Source organism: Patiria miniata, unplaced genomic scaffold, assembly GCF_015706575.1.
Source record: "Patiria miniata isolate m_02_andy unplaced genomic scaffold, ASM1570657v1 HiC_scaffold_20, whole genome shotgun sequence".
Lineage (NCBI taxonomy): Eukaryota > Metazoa > Echinodermata > Asteroidea > Valvatida > Asterinidae > Patiria > Patiria miniata.
In genome coordinates, this window is record NW_024037059.1 from 42,061,383 (window position 1) to 42,076,776 (window position 15,394).

At 38.1% G+C, this 15,394-nt stretch overlaps 1 protein-coding gene across 2 annotated transcripts in view; it reads left to right on the forward strand.

The window, feature by feature from the left end:
- The first annotated feature begins 4,265 nt into the window (after nt 1-4,265).
- Nucleotides 4,266-15,394, forward strand: part of LOC119729296 (scavenger receptor cysteine-rich domain superfamily protein) — a 31,113-nt gene continuing 19,984 nt past the window's right edge. Inside the window, exon 1 of one of the 2 annotated variants that reach the window (XM_038201910.1) lies at nt 4,266-4,335. The gene's annotated coding sequence lies outside the window, so the exon portion shown is untranslated. Of the gene's footprint in view, nt 4,336-10,655; nt 11,006-15,394 lie in introns of those variants that run through there. The other variant, XM_038201909.1, reaches the window with a different exon arrangement.

The window sequence follows — 15,394 nt, forward strand, 5'->3', positions numbered from 1 at the left end:
CCTCGACGGATTAGTTCCAGATCTATCGTTTCTGTTTTCCCTCTCTCTATCTTTTAACCAGGCCGTCATTGTCAGGTAACCCGAGGGCGCAGCGGAGATACCTACGGGAGATCGATCCATGACGGGCGCCAGACTTTATCGCAATGTAAAAATGATTAATTAGAAACAGACAAACAGGTTTGGTTGGCAATTCCAGGAGAGTTATTTCGTTCTCAAAACGAAACTAAAAAATTGGTTTTGTTACATCGGTGAACATCAAGCTGAGAAATTAACTTGTCAGACAAATCTAAATTTATAAATCAATGCTCGCGAGGTATACCTGTGCGACCTTCTGCGGTATAACATCTAATTTGGGAGCCATTAGTTTACAGTCTTAAAGGCCAAACTACGGACCAGACAATCGAGCCAATTTACTACTGTGCGAGACAGATATTACAAACACGGCACCGGTGGTATTTCGTTTGCTATTAACCGATATAGCAACTCAATTACGTTGAGTTCATTTAGGGGTAATCTGGACAATTTTAGAGCTTTGGAAGATTACAGTTGTAAGCTCAGAGCTGTAGTACAAAACATGTCCTTCGGGTCAAATATGAATCCTGAAAAGGTAAATATTCCTTTACTTTTGTTTTTATAAAACTAGGTTTTTCATTATTAGTTTTATCCAGTTCGAACTCAGTTTGTTCAGGAAAATAGAGATAGGCGAAACTAATTAAGTGGCGATGAACTTTTTTCTAAAAGATTTTTTAATTATATATTTATTTTTAAATACTTATTTTGGTTAGACAGTGACGCCAATTATACTGATTTCATTATGATAAATAAAGGATAATGAGATCAGGGAATGCCAGCAAAATCATCCATATTTTCAAAATATAAAACTCTGATTTAAATGCCTAGCTCTAAATTACATACTTTGGTTTCATATTTTATGCACATGTTGTAATCCTCAAGCAGTGAGGCGTATTGATATTAAACGATAACAATAACCTGATTACTCACGCTCTGGTTGTTTCATTAAGGCGTAGGAATATTCTGTTTACTTCAACACGTCTGGGCATGCTTTTCATTAAAGTGGTTCGTTATTGGAGTGGGTTTTTTATTCCTCCATGGTTTCAGCGACGAGGCACCGTTAGATTTTACGAGCCGTATCGCACTGTAAACACGCACAGTATCCAATTATGCCTCTCCCTAATATATAGAAATATAATATATAGACATTTTTTACGATAGAGGGGAAGGCACGTCGTGGATAGCACATGATGAGCGTGACTATGCGAGACCAGTGTGAAGAAGTGTCTGGCAGATTTACATGACCTCGAAATTATCGGAAACACAATGAGGTGCCATCTTTAAGGATTGTGGTAAAAATGGTCGCTTACGGAAAATTGCATGACCAACCTGTTCTTTGTGGTTGTCTGTCACAGAGATATTTGTTTTAGCGCAAACATGTATATAGGCATATCGTGCTTTAGTTTACAATAAGAAAGACTAAACGAACGATTTCACGACTTCCTTGATCCTTTTCGCTCCATTGAAGAAGTCGAAATTTGAATAATGAATTATTATCACTTTATTACGAGAAAGCCGCCTATAATAGCACTGGTGTCATACTGCCGAGTCGACACCACATAATACCAGACCAAATAGACATTAGTCACGCCAAGCATTGGGATCAATTATTCAACATTGTGTCTTCCACGAAACTGTGGCTTAATTGGTTAATCAAATTGTATTTACGTTATCCGTTAACGATCAAAACCGCAACGAAAGGTGCGTTTTCAAAAATATTATTTTGTGATTTTGGTACGACTATAATCAAATGAACTGTACTTGTTTTTCGAAGTCTTCTTGCCTACACAGATTAACAAGTAAAATGTCATAAAATAGTTAGTTGGTCCTGTTCATTATCATAATGTACTAAATCTGAACATCCCGTGCATGTCGGTCGAGCAACACAATTACTGCGTCTCGCAATTGAATTTTGCAATTCTACTGTTATCGATGATTTAAACTAATTTGATAATTGCTGAGAACTGGTCATACAGAATCAATTTAGTCACCAGCCTAAGGTTGTAGATGTTCTAAGAATCACAAGCGAATTACAATATGAGGGGAAAAAAAGCTTAACCGACTTACACAAGTTTACTTAGATAGCAACAAATCTATCTTTTAGAAAAATACGGCGCAAAACGTAAGGCATCAAATTTCACTCAATGCGTGCCACCTGCTCTAATTCTTATTGAAAATACGTGCGCAAAGCCAACGCAAGACGAGAGACGGAACCTCGAATTCGCTAATTGCGACGTGGACTCTAGGATTCTGATATTAAGCATTTTTCCCTCGACAGTCAAAGACCTTGCTCAGGATTTCTTTGTAATATTAGCGGGACAGGGCAACGAAAATTGCCGTCAGGACGGGAGTCGAATAATTTCTGGCTCGAGTCACGGGCCAGGTGCAATTATGTTCCGTTTCGTACTGAGGGAAATCAAGAGAAGAAACCCTATTCCCAAGTGCCACATTGGCAGGTTTTTTTTTTTTTTGAAGGATGGGACACTTTGCTCAGAAATTGGAGAAACACTTGACTGCATTTTTGCCTGTGCTGAATGGCCGCAAGATGTACTTTTTGAAGAGAGCCCTTTCTCTCTGTTTACCAGATAGCATTATATTTTCTGTGGAGCTGAAAGGAAATACCATGCAATCTCTTTACCATCAACCTTCGTTTTTTTTATTATGTTATACGAATCGTAGAAATATCGCAATTCAATGACAGTAAAAATCGAAACAACGAATTTGCTGAGAAAAAAATATATCGCCGCAGGAAATTTTTTTCCCTGCAAACTTACGGAAAAGCAGTATGAACTGAACAAAACGACATCAGACTCAAAACTCCCTGCTGAATATTACTTGATGGGGTTCTTGTATCATTTCCTCGAATTGTAAATTATCTTCTTGTTTTTCATTTCCTCTAGGTCTCGGCAAGGAGGATATTAATGATGTAGGCACTGTTGCCTAGCAACCCAGCACACTGGCAGTATTAAGACGTATTCCTGCGAGGGACCTCAGAAAGCCCTGCAGTCGACGGGATGAAGGCTTCTTCTCTTCAGTCAACAACGATCTCCATTCAACTGGTCGACTGCAATCCGTTTAATGAGCGCATCTTGACACCTTTTTCTTCCTGTATTCTCCAATCCAATATCGAGAGCAAATTAATATTAAAAACCCTTTCAATCTTTCTATTTCACACTTGGAGTGAGTGAGACCCGAATCAGTATTAAACCTCCCTAAGAATGTTTGCTCAAGTGTGCGCCTGCAGGAGAGTTATAGATTTGTTCAGATCGAGAATGATTGTTGAAAAAAAGTGGAGAACTGGTTCGCGCAGTACAACTGCTCTGTATCGACAAATAATCTTAGAGTTAAATAAAATATTGATGACATTATATTGCAGGTGCAGTGCAAACGGTCATGCATCTAGTATATTAGATGAGGCACGAATTAATTCCATGTCCCCAATCGCGTATCGATGCATGTTCAATAATTATTATATTGCCGATCTAGTTGTCACGATAAGTATGCTGTCTCAAATTTAATATGTTGGTCTTCAATTTTTTTTCTCTAAAGTAGGCATTTAACATATATACTGTTCGGATGAAGTGCGCCCTCATGCTGCGTAAACCAAGAACACAATATGATTCCCCTTAAAATGGCTAGAATAGCCCACCGCCCGTGTCAGTATTCAGGACTGACCGGCCATTGTGATAACGCCCTCAACGTCGAAATGAAAAAATCTCAATGTCTAAACCAAGACCACAATTTATTACTGGCCCTTATTTTGCTATAACAACCCACCGCCCGAGTCAATATTTAGGACTGGCCGTCCATTGTGATAACGCCCTCAACGTCGAAATGAAAAAATCTAAATGTCTTAACCAAGAACAAAATTTATTACTGCCCCTTATTTAGGGAGCATCATGAGCCCCTCACAATGAAAGAACATCACTCTGGTACCATCACATCTCTCGAGATCAGAACCTGCTTGACTTTTATTGTCTTTTACAGCCTAAGCCCATGTAGGCCTACTGTACGATAGACTATGCATACCGTAACCCTTCGACTTTGGCCGATGACGTAAATTTACACAGAGATAGATATCTGCACCACTGATTGTCATTGTAAATTACGGTAAATACCTGTTGTGCACGCGAGTGTATACATGTACACTTAGGTACACTACTCCATACACCATTATAGGAAGTCTCATGTTGTGTGCCTAAACTGTGAGGGAGGAGCAACCTTGCCAAGAGGCGGCATGATTAAGACAACCTTCTTGTGAAGGTGAGTTGTGAACTTGTGAATTGAAATCAGCATGATTCATTTCTTCTGTTGTCATCATGTATGAACGCATTGCAACATATAGCATTAATTAATGCAAGTTACATAATTCAAAAGCCATTGTGGGCATACGCAATGTCAACGTCCAACAAATAGCAGTCACGTGCCGGTAACTCACGCTGCGCACGCACACTTCATTATGTGATATAACACATCACGGTGATGTTGGAAAAAAATGGATTAAAAAAAAGTTATAATAATTTGGAATTGAAAGGTACCAATTAACAGCTGTACATTGCAGTCATGTGATGTGGTAGTTGGTTTTTTTTCAATTTCGGCATAAAAGCCACCTGTTAGTATTAGATAGGCCTATTCAATCTGTGACGTTAAATCTGGGTTTTATAACATTAATGGTAAAATTTTGATTTTCAGAAGTGGACGGATTTCGGGGTTAGTATTTCATAGTAAATATTGTTACACTGACCTGTTTAAAAAAATGTGTCCTTGCGTGCTGGATAAACCAAGCAAGAAATGCTGGTCTTGAAGTCTGGTTCCTCGACCCTACTTCAGAAGAATTGAACAATTTAAAGACGACGGGGAATTGTCAGGTCAGGGAACCAGACAAGCTGTATTGCACCCCTTGCAAACAACGTGGACTAAAGAAATTGACTGGCCAACCATTGTTGGAAAATGATTTTAAAAATCCACGTTTCTTGAGAATAACAGTACACCAGGTGTTATGATCACACAAGATGTTTGAGATTATTAAGTGAGATATTTCATAATAATTTGATGTGTTGTTTTTTTAGTGTTTGCAAATGTTCATTACCTTTAATTGTTTGTCTACAAAAATAAACCAACTTCGTAAACACGCATAGAAGGTCAGCTTAACGACTTTATCGCCTATCAAAACCACAAACCTACACCTGATAATGCGATATGGAATACTTAAGTAAAATACCTAAAATTAAAGATCACTGCATGCCCCACAAAATCCACAAACTGTGCCGGAGCACTGAAGTCCCAATAGTTCAACTGACATGCTTTGTGTTGAACTCAGTCAATAGATACGTTGGCAGTATCCTAAGGCGGGTCTCAGTCTCGATTATGAGACCTGATTGATCGAGAAAATCTGAGAACTCCTTTGCCAAATATTTGCGGTTAAAATTTCAAATCCCGGTTGTGCTTTGGTTTCAGTTGTGTAGATTTTTCTCCGAAAACTGGTGTACCAAATGCCAGTTCAACAAAACTTTAGGCGTTACGAAATCTGATCTCTTTAATTACATAAGGAAAATGTAAGTAATTGTACCTCACATCCTGTGACAAATGGTCTCACATGATTTTAATTCATAGAAAAACAGAGTTTCATTTTGAGTAGTCTGTAAAAAAAAACCCAGTATTATTTCAAATTAGCATAATTGGTAGTCTCCAATCTAACATTGATCTTGCGATGACCATAAATTTACTAATGGGATCAAAGTTTCAAGCCTAGTTTCAAATGGAATGAAATACAAACTGAAAAGTGTGCGGGTGTTTTTTTTTTTTTTTTTTACATAAGTATCTTATTTGTCTGAGATATTCCACTTCAAATTGCATGCACTTGAGATTTAAATATGAATATGTAGGTCGCGCGTACAATTCTCGTTACAATTCACGAATGAACCAATTTTGTTTTCCTTTTTAATTCTGTTAAATAAAACGAGAGAGAACACAATTTTATTTGATAATAACCTACCGAGAAAGTTCGGGATTTTGTAGATTTACCGATATAGATACATGCACTTTATTGTGGCTACGTGTCAAATGGGAAAAAGTAAGTTTGACTTGTCAATCCGATGAAAGTATAAAAACAAATAATATAGTAAAGCTATAGTGTTTCAGTGTTCAAATGTCTCATGCTATTTTTTAAAGATGACTTTTCTGTTTATTATTACAACAGACAGTCACATGTTGTTGACTTTACCTGTTGCAGTTCCTTCGAACAATACCTTTTGCCAGGTTCCCTAAGAGTTCAGGTCCCCGAGCTCAGGCATGCGTGACAGGTTTCTGTGTGACTCCCGGTTTTAATAGGAAATCCCGTTCCATAGAGTCACACAATAATATGTGTTGTCATTTATTGTTAGTGCAGTGTTGACTTCAATGGAATCTATTTTCGTACTTTCAGCGAATTGGGAAAATGCACAAAATATCTTTAGAAAGTTTAACTATTATGAAGTCTTGCGATTTTGCAAAACTGCTGACAAAAAGTGCAGACGCAAATTGCTAACCTTTGCGAATATGAGCACTTAGCTAAAAACCTCCCAAGTTGTGCTATGCGCATGCGTGCATACATTATTATAGTAAGTAGGCACCATTGTCTTCTTGACTTCTGGACACAAACACTTGTTTAATACCTACTCATACCAAAAGCAAACCGCTTCCTACCCTACTACCGGTGTTGTTTTAGTTTGTTAACACAACCTACCTCGAAGTAACTTTCGAAATCATGATCAACCACACTTTGAACTTTATAACGTAGAAATAGGGCATATACCATGCATGTGTCGGATCTATTAAGCAAAATGCTACGTATTTTAAAATAGAGTATCACGGAAATTTTCCACCAATCTATAGAAAATACGGTACATTATTTTATCACACACTCAAACTAGGTCAAGGTACTTTTGAATTGAATTTGAGTTACAATGTGGGTTTTCTATCATTGCTGTTATCCATCATTAAAGGGAAAAAATCGACTCCTGAAATCAAGTTAAGTTGAAACATCCATCAGCACATCCCAAGCTAGCACCCAGAGGGCCAACATTCATCAGGCACGATGACGTACGCGTACCACGCCTGGTTCTAGAGTGAGCGCCATGTTGACGGTTGACCTCGGGTCATGATTCAACCTCACTAGCGACGCGCACACATTCAGCAAATCACGATGCCATGTACTGCTGCCTGCTATGAGTTTTAAAATGTGTCATGTGACTTCAGATAATTTCCTAATCCGACAAAAAAGGTAGCATTGACAAAACCAGGATAAAAACCTGCAATGCTGCCTGCGGTTTAGCCGTAGGGAACCAATTTAGAGGCAAGCAACGATTGTCGCTGGTCCCCTGCATCATCCTTGTCTCAGTCTATACGCGGACATGACAATAAGCAATCAATCTGCTCAGCCACATTAATGTTCACTTATCACTTACTCCCGGTATGATTTGGAAATGATGTCACTTGTTTAGAAGAGTTCGGATTTGATTTGATTTGATCATTTATTTATTGTAATCTTTAACGTAGGTAGTCCATTTCAGTTAAGACAAACTGCTTTCCCAAAGGAGCCCTCACGTTAAAGGGAATATACATCATTTGCTTTTGCTGTAATTTTCAGAAATGGATGGAATTGGGGGTTGGAAATATAAAGCAAATATAGTTACACTGACTTTTTGGAGGTTTTGGGTTCGAAAATGCTATAAAAACCAAGAAAAACGATCATTTTCCTGTAGTCTGGTTCCCTGACTCCATATAAGAAGAAACAGAGCAGTTTACATACATTGGGGAATTGTAAGGTCAGGGAACCAGTCTAGCTGGCTCGTACCCGTTCATAGATTTGTAATCGATTGCAAACAAGTGCAATGGTCAATTGGGGCCAGTATTTGAAAAAAAGCCAGTTGTTTCCAACGCTGATCGGCCGATCAGCGTTGGAAATTGATACAAAAATACCACTTTTCTTGAAAATGACAGTATACCAGGTGCCATAATTTTACAGGATGCTTTAGACTGTCATTTACCAACATCCCATTAAGGTATTTCGTAAAAACTTGGTAATTTTATTTTTCGATGTTTGCAAATGTTGTATATTCCCTTTAAACATTAGATAAAAATATATTTTAAAAATATACATCAAAATAATAATTACCGATAATGGGTCACTAGACATTCCTATAGATTTGTGCACAGTTTTTTTCAACTTTAATTACCCTATAACCTCAATTTAATTTACCTTATCCTATAACCCCACGAATTTTAGAAATGTTATTAATTGGACCACGAGCAATCGATCTAGCCTATTTGCGACAATAAACTATTACATCTAAATAGGAGCTGAGGCATTAAGGAGATTGAAATGTCTCCCTAATTCCACGTCTCCCAAACGTATAACTTATGACGCTTAAGTGTCTCACAAAGGTCATATTTGTGGTTGTAAAAGAAAAAAAACAAATACAGGGAATATGGAAAAAGAACATATTTTGTTTATTATACTATAACAACACCCTCGTTTCCGGTGGGTGCGCCTTTATTTGAATACTATTTACTAATAAATCACTGTTCAAAACAAAACCAAATAGGCCTTCCGTTCATGTGAGGACTCATTTCAATAGTTTGTTTATAATTTTGAAATTATGTTTCTTTCACTTTCCTGTTCCTTTGAGAATGAAATGAAACCGAGCAGTGTTAGATCACCACATTGTTGTTTTCCTAGTTTTTGCCCTTTATCTTCTTCACGACTTCGTAATGTAACAATCAAATTTCTTCTTCACGAAATTTACTCTTGTGCTTCACGTTTACGCCAAAAGTGACGTAAACGACACTAAGGCGTGATACGTAAAAACCAGTTCTTCAAAAAGCAACGGAATATGCGCTATCCGTAGTGCGTTGTCAGTTCAAATTTTATACGCTTCATGTAGCGATTGAAACTGATAGGCCTTACGCATACTATACGCAAAATGTTGTTTTGTGTGTGAAACTGAAAAAAAAACCGATGGGTAAAAATATAACTGTTTATGGTTGACTTTAAGCAGTTTATATGTCAATCTTATTAAAGGGAATATACATCATTTGCTTTTGCTGTAATTTTCAGAAATGGATGGAATTGGGGGGTTGGAAATATATAGCAAATATAGTTACACTGACTTTTTTGAGGTTTTGGGTTCGAAAATGCTATAAAAACCAAGAAAAACGATCATTTTCCTGTAGTCTGGTTCCCTGACTCCACATAAGAAGAAACAGAGCAGTTTACATACATTGGGGAATTGTAAGGTCAGGGAACCAGTCTAGCTGGCTTGTACCCGTTCATAGGTGTGTAATCGATTGCAAACAAGTGCGATGGTCAATTGGGGCCAGTATTTGAAAAAAAGCCAGTTTTTTCCAACGCTGATCGGCCGATCAGCGTTGGAAATTGATACAAAAATAGCACTTTTCTTGAAAATGACAGTATACCAGGTGCCATGATTTTACAGGATGCTTTACACTGTAATTCACTAACAGTCCATCAAGGTATTTCAAAATGCTTTGGTAGTTTTATTTTTTGATGTTTGCAAATGTTGTATTTTCCCTTTAAAATAAACTAAGTCCTGTCTCGATTTTAATTTTGTAATCCTCCGTTGATAAAACATTGAATATTCATACCCAATTTGTATTTTATTGAGAGGTTAAAATTTTGTCAAGTTTGTTCGTAAAAAGTAATATACTTTGCCGCTAATCCAAATTTGATTGAGATTCGATTTTTCTACTCGCAAAACTGCTACGTGCTCTCTATTATTTTGAGCTTATTATGTCTGTCAAGTGTGCAGAGAAATAACGTAGGCCTACACACGGCAACAGAGTACGCATCGCGGATACGCACAACGCACATCGAAAACGGCCATGGATGTTACTCACACGGAACAGGTGTTCCGTGTGAGTTCTAAATGTAATAAGTGGGTAGGATAATGGATATTTCGTATTCGTTGCATTCACGATCTGTCAAATGAATTGGACACACCTAAGGATTTTTTTCAATTTAAAAATTCACTCATGATATCATATGTTTTTTTTACACCACGCCTTTTTTTTGGGGGGGGGGGAGACAGTGATTTTAATTGTTTGGGTCAATTGTTCCCCCTTCAAGTTGCTGACAACAGTCACGTGACTGTCATTCTACAATGATCGGAAAGTCCGGCCACGCGTCCGTCCCTTGAGTTACACCTAAAAGTATAAAAGTAGTTTACAGCTTTTAAAAATTTTCAACTTTCCGAATTGCAGTAAAAATGAAATAAAGTCCAGGGTAGAAAATAACTTTAAGCAGAGCAAAAGTTGTTCGTGTCCAAGCGAGCGTGCGTACGGTGCAACCCCCGTCGTGTAAGGGAAAGTTATCGCTCCTGTCTCCCATCCAGTACAGCTATGGCCTCCCCATGCTACCGTACCACCATAGAGCAAGGACAGGTACCACCGAACCCGATGTGTAAAGTCAGACAAAAACAAATCCGCTCCTTTTTACTCTGCACGGGTCATTCATAATCCATCTATTGAACTCCACACATGCGTGCAAGTCTCTGGTATGCCAAACGATTGGCGAGTGTGTATACACGAGTCCCCTGTGGTATAAGCAAGGGGAGAGTGCAACCAGCAACCTGTGCTACACCAGTAAACAAACGCACTCGCATTATATTCCCACCTTTTGTGCTGGGAGATGCATGTGGGCGTTGGGGTGAGATCACATAATACTTTACTGTTAGTAGCCAACAAGGGTACAAGTACATGCAATCGCAGACATCTTGGTACGGTTGGTGACTGTTAAGAGTCTCGTGTTTTGTTTTATAATGACTTGACAATGGACGACTTGTCAAGTGACTTAGCAATGCGGTCTAGCTAGAGTCTCTCCTACCGCTTCCGTGGTTGAACTGAACTGTTGCACTGCAAGCTCAACTAGTACAAGGTAAGCAAAGGGCATGTTTATCTCTTGTTACATCACATGTAGGGCGTTGAATTATTAAGGCATAATGGTCGCGAGACGTCACAAATAGCACGTAATCATAAATGTATACTGCATTGCCCATTCTGCACCTAGGAGTGTAGCTGGCCATCAAGGTCCCAGTCTAGCCTATGTCAGTCGTGTCACCGAGAATTTTGTTCCACTGAACCATGGCTACCGGATCTCCGCTTACGTGACCAGTTCTGACTTTACGTGCAGTATTCGTATGTTAAGTGTTTCCATGGTGATTTGGTATCTGTGCATAGACAGCAAGAAAAAAAAAAAACAAGGAAATCCTTAACACTTCCTCGACATATTTCCTATAATGCTTTGCGGGTCCATACAATGTAATTTGTAAATGCAGTCATTGAAAATGCACCTTTCTGCCGAATAACCTAAGCTTAGTTTTAATTTTTGTTTTGTCATTTTGAAAGGTGTTTTGGTGCCTTTTTTGTTCTCACGATAATGCGAATTTCCATATTTATGAGCAAAAGTGCGATGTCATTTCAGGCAGAAACCTCAATGTTACAGCTATTTCAGTACCAAAAGTTGCCAGAATGTTGGAGATTTTGCTGTCGTATATTTTCTTTTCTTTAGTGATTCGTTGTTGTGTCAATAGTCATGACAGTAAGACAATGAGCAAACTTTTCTCACAGATGTTTTTAATGAGCAACTTTTTGGGTTCACAATTTGAATAGAAAAACCCTATACTGATCAGTGTCTTCCTCAAATGACATCACAGCAACAGCGCCCTCCGTTTTTTTGGAAAAGCATGGATAATTTGAAATGTTTAAAGAAGTGCACTTGCAGTAAAATAAACCCAAAAGGTATATCAAACAGTTTTATACATTTAAGAATAGTAGAAATTTGCACAAAATGTGTTCCTAAGAAAAACTCGTTTCATGGACCGTGACAGGTTTAATTAAGGATCTTGTCAAAGGATGTTTTCATTTCTTACGCAACTGTGAGTAAAAGGAATGCTTACTGAGATGCTTTGATGAACACATTTAAATCGAGTTTATTGGTTTACCGTACAAAATATTGCTAACGGACAATATTGCTAAATAGTGTCATGTGCGATTCTTCATCAAGTGTATGACAATGTATAGCCTTGGATGGACCATGAACACATGGAGCCGTTTTTATACAGGGTTTTTATAAAGCGGAACCCAATCCCCAAAAGTATATTTCATATTTAAAAAAAATATGTACATTGTAGCACCAAACATGATAATGACTGAAAAGCTAATAGCTTAAACTGGAATTGATGAAAAGCCATACTGAAATTGCTCAATCCGTTTAAAAAATATCACCATTTAAACGCAATGAACCTAAAAGCTGTTTTGACAAAAAAAACCAACAATTTATTGTGTGTTCAAACTGTTTGGAACAAAGTAGAAACTGACACAGAATACCTGTTTCAACAAATGTCAACAACTGTAGTACACAATATCTTTATTAGCAATCGTGTTAATAAGCTTTAAATAAGTCACCAATTAGGGAATGAAGGTCGAAGCAAGCACAACACTAATATTGCGAAAGCAGACTACCTCCGCCATTTTGTTTGTATTTGTCAAACTTTGCTGTGTGTGATTTCTCTTCTGATTGTGTATTTGCCATCAAAATACCGTGCAAGCGTCAAAGAAGACTTTACTATAATGAAAGTGGATCAGCGTTAAGAGGTTTTATCTTTTACGCAAATAGTGTGTGACGTAATTCTGATAGAAACTTAAACATAATGTTCAAGGGCGCCATCATCGGTAATAGTGAGCGAATGTGCAATAATATTGCGACTTAATTCCAGTCGAATGGAATTATAATAATATTTACAAATGCGTATCAGACAATGCAAACTGATTGAGGGCCGTAGCTTTTAGCTTACGCCTCTTGTGACTTGATCCTCTCTCTGTAGTGTTTGTTGCACATTTGAGTAGGTTTACATTTTCTATTAAAAGGAGTCCTTGAGGAAGTCATTTTTTTCTGAGTATTATGGCAAAACCGGATATCACGTTACGACTATTTAGCACTTTCAGTTACAACTAGCGGATATTTTCACTTTGCAAATGCTACTTTCGGGTAAATGGTTTGAGAAGGTTGGTATGTAGGACAGTGAATAGAAATGACCGACTCACTTTCCGCGTGAGCGAGCGAGTGAGTTCTTTGAAAAGTTCCAATCCAAACTGAGCGTTTATCAAAGCCGCCACGGGGGCTGATTAGTCGCAATATTGTGACAGCAACACTGATTTGGCCTCCGGCTCCTCGTAAGGCCAAGGTTACGCGATTCTATGCACAGCAACTTTCAAAAGCAACAACACTTTAAGGAAAAGAATCTCCACAGGTGCGAATTCCCTGAGCACCGCTAGTTTTCATTCAAGGCTGTAGATCAACGCTTGAATGTTTCCCAGGAACATTCCCATGTTACAACATTACTCAATGTGCTTTAGTTTGTGCATTCACTGCATCCTTGGCCAGTTATTGTTGTATTACTGCCTTGCATGATGTAATAATACATCTGATCGATTCATTTGTCGATTAACTGTAGTTTATTGTCGATTTATGTTGGCCTTACGAGAGGCAATGGTTAGGGCTTCACCATGGACTTGAATGAAGACTATCAGTGCTGACGCATCCTGCATGCTGACTACTCACCGTCTCAAATAGTCTAAAAACGATATCCTACATTTATAACGTCCACTATAGCCGTTCTCATGAACTGACACTCTATTTGATTTCAAAACAAATGTATTATGTCTTACAACGATATATTTGTAAAAAGGGGCGTGGCGAGGTCAGAGGTCATATAATCCATTGATACAATGCTGTTGGAATGCACGTGCAATGGTAACAAATGATAGCAATGCAAAATAACCTGTGATAGTGTGAGGTAGAATTTCCGGCATGGAGTCGCAACATTATCCTTCTGAACCTGAGGTATCAATAACTTCAAATCTTAAATCGCTGAATAAATGGATCCAGCGGCTATTCTGACTGGTACAATTTTTCCCCATCAGTTGTTACAGATGAATAAATCCCATAACAGTAATGTGTTTATTCAAATTAATCGCTACGAAAAATGGTATGGTTGTGTAATTACCACAGTTTTCCCAATTCCTGGCAAGTTCAGATAGTGCAGTACACGAACAAACGATCAATGTTGTACACCATCAGATTGCCACGAACTGCTACGCCCCTTACTTTGGTTTATCTTTTTATAGCCTGTCCCTATGTGAATGTTTTACTAAATTGCATTTCCGTAGAGTCTCAGGAAGTTGATGTGATGACGTGCCCTTGTGTATCTGTATCTAGCTAAACCATATTATTAAGAGCCTTCAACTCTGCCGATTTGTCTTCAAAGATTCCCCCAGTCCAGACGGTATATAGAGGAAGCGGAAGTGATATGTTCGTTATCAATCGCGGACAACCTACCACTCGGTACGATAACCCCCAAGAGTTCACTCATTCATTGAGTGTACGGTAAAGGACTAAAGTTGTGTAATTTGTTTGTGAGAATTAGTCCAGCCACTTAAGTGAATTTGGTAAATTTTTTGGCCTACCAATTCACCAGTTCATTTGGCTCGCACACAGCTGTTGGACGGCTGGACCCTCAATTTGTAGATGCAATCACATTTGATAATCAAAGTCTTTCTTTCTCTCGGCAATGTATATTTGTTCTTCCCTTGTACAGTCATTATTTCAGACATGGCTGGTCAGCAATGCACGATTGCGGTACATGTATCTATACCTGCGTGGTTAAATTTAACGACCACGAACGAGAGCGCATGAAAGCTTCTTAATATAACACCACGTTATTGCATTCAGCAAAAACATTGGCTGGTACCTGTACCTTTAACTTCCGGAATAATCCAGCTTCGAAGCAAGCAAGGATCAGCGTGTCCTGCTTTCCTTCAGCAGATTTGACTGCATCTCTTGATCTAACATGTTTCCTTTTTTATAAACAAAGACACAGATTATTAGGCACGACTTCAATGCTGAAGTTTGAATGGTTGAATGTAATATACATGTAAGAAATCACAGGTTTCAAAAACAGCACGTATTGAAACGTTTGACGACGTTTAATTTGGGGACTTTGTAGTTTTAATCTCTTTTTTAAGATTTGGATGAAGTAAAAGCTGTAAAAAGTAATCAAATGTGTTTGTTTGATTTCATTGATTTATTAGTTATTTTTTTAAGAGAAACCTTCCAAGATTGTATATTTCCACGTTTACGAAAACAAAACAAAGCCGCACCTGTTATTTGCGTTAATACCGATATTATAAGCAACATGCAACCTAATGCATCAATGGAGCGAATGAAACGTCGGCCACCACCAGAAACAGAAACAGATGTGTAAAG